This window comes from Cariama cristata, unplaced genomic scaffold (assembly GCF_000690535.1).
Source record: "Cariama cristata isolate BGI_N322 unplaced genomic scaffold, ASM69053v1 scaffold40203, whole genome shotgun sequence".
NCBI classification, from domain to species: Eukaryota; Metazoa; Chordata; class Aves; order Cariamiformes; family Cariamidae; genus Cariama; species Cariama cristata.
The window spans coordinates 29,333-31,905 of NW_009608546.1; positions in this window are offsets into that span (position 1 = coordinate 29,333).

A 2,573-nucleotide genomic window follows, 5' to 3' on the forward strand; every position below is an offset into this window, starting at 1 on the left:
TTATCCCTGAATACAATGGGCTGGAATGGACTTTCATTTACTTGTTAAATCGGAGGGTCTAATAAAACGTGACAGCATTTCAGCTGTGACCTTTCCATGGTGTTACCCATGCTCTCTTCTATATCCTCATTGTGATTCTGTCTTTAGTATGTACTGGTGGTTATTGCTTTTATTGAACAATGTAAAATTAGTCCTAACAAGGTTTTGGATGCTGCAACTTTAAATCCTGCAGTTTGTTTTTTTTCTCTGCAATTAATGGATTCCCCTTTCTCCTGCTCCTGCTCCACCCAGATAAATAAGGGATGTGGAAATAAGTTCTGTGAGTTATTTTTGCTGGCAAAATAACAATGCAGTTTAAATGTATTTATTGGTGACGTTAAAATGATGTTTAATTATTGCATAGTTGAGAGATAAAAACCTCTTTTCTCTTTATACTTGGTGTCATTTTCATGGCATCATCTGTCTTTTTTTATTTGCTTTTATTTTTTCTTTTGCTAATTCATGCTACCTGAAGACTAGCATGTAATCCTCATTTCCATTTCAGACTTGCTTGTTGTGACCCTGATCCTTCAGTCGCACTGTGTGCAGGCTAAGTTCTCTGTATGTGGGTGAATCCACACGCCCTGACCCTGCTGACAGATCAGAATGCATGCTGCCAAATAGTTTCGACAAAAACCCTTCAAATACTGGGTTTTTGGAAGATAAGCACACCTCAGACCTAGCTGTGATAGGTAATGCTGGTTTTAGTGGAAGCTGCTGCTGAGAATTTTATTAGAAATGTAGCCTGGATGATGCTAAAGCCTCACAAACACTTTCTGCATACAACAGGTTAGTCTGGCTAGCAGCAAACCTTATGCAGTAACCCAGATCAAACAACGGTCTGGCCTCCATTTCCAGCAATCGAGGCCACTAAAATTCTTGATTGCAATGTATTTTCTCAGGTGCTCTGTTTCACCATAAATACATTTTCATTTCCCATAGAAGTCTTTGACTGTTTTGTGGTTTTGTTTTTGGTTTTTTAAAGCAAGTTAAAATAATTTGAGTATTTACTTCTTCCTTTACTGTTGAATGTCGGCCTGCTCCCAAGACCAGTCAGTATCAGTTTGCCAGTGATTTCTAGATTATCTGCTAAAAGAACAATTTAATGTGGCTTATTTTACTATACTGCAGGTCACTGGCTGTTCTTCCTGACCGTTTGCCTTATTAGAATGTTATTTAAAGTTATGTAAAGTCTCTTTAAAGACTTTAAAGACGAAAGATTTTTACTTCTGTGGTTTCTGTGAAGTACTTGAGGTACCACAAGGAGGTTCCATCTCTCCTCTGTCAGCTGTTTTCATGTTGCATCTCTTTTTCTTGCTTTTTGAATGTCTTTCTCTTTTTTGCTAATCTTCTGTTTTTTTCTCTTTTTTCCCTTTTCTCTCTCTGTAGTTTTTTTTAATCTGTCTTCGCCAGCTGCACTGGGTCTGAGGGAGAAGACTGCCACTTCTAGAAGAGTTTAAGGGTCTTATGTCTGGGGAGGGGGGGACCAAATCTTCAGTGTTAGCGTCTTGGAAAGCAGCTCTTTTACTGACTTGCATGGTATCTAAAATTGAAGTGTCTTGTAATTTGTGTGACAAGACCGGGTAATACGGGGGAACTGATTGTTTACCTGGAATTTTGAAGAGCAACAGAAATGTGGTTTGGACTAACAATGTAGCGAATATGTTTTCAAACATTGTTATGGGCATATTTTTTTTCCTAATTTTGTCTTTAATAATATAAATGTCGTGGGCTTCCATGAGGTGTGAAGCCTAAGGAATATTTTCAATATGCTGTTGTTTGATTAGTTTTGGAAACTGCATTCAGAGTCAAAGGAAATGTAAACATGGTGCATTTCGCTTTGTTGGCAGCCACACAGTATTTAATTTTGACGAAGAAATAAAGTAAGAACAGCTGTGTGTTTTCATTGGTGTCCTCCTGTGTCTCACCACCTTATTAAACAAGCTCCATCAGCTGGTGGATGTGGGTCAAGTGGTACTTTTTTTCTTAACTAAACCTCTTCTTGTTCTTTAAAGTTAGAAGAAAAGTTAGCAGTATCAGGAGGGAGAGGTGATGCTGACAGCTGGTATAATAATAGTGATGCATCCAAATCCGCCGTGAGTAGGGTGCAGTGTCCCTCGAGCGTGCTGGAGCCAGCCCTTGCACCTCTCGCTCCTCCATCCTGCCCGGGTCCGCTCACTGCATGCTTCTCTGAGCTGTGATCGTCTCTCCCCCCTCCTGGTTTTGTTTCCTTTTTACAAATGGAAGCGTGCAAGAACTGCACCGAGTTATATATTTACACAACAAACATTAAAGAACCAACACTGTTTAGCCTGATACCTTTCTAACTTTAATGTAAATTTTAAATAAAAAATATGAAAGCCAGTGTGCGTGCTGTTGTGTTTGCTGCTCACGCGTCCAGCCCGGGGCTGAAGGAACTCGCACAACAAGGCGAGCTCCGCTCGGACCAGCCGGGTGCTGGGCCTGGTGTCGGAGAAGGGCTTTCAGTGCTCACCGGGAAGACAAAAGCCCAGCAGGCTTAGGGCGGGTGTGCG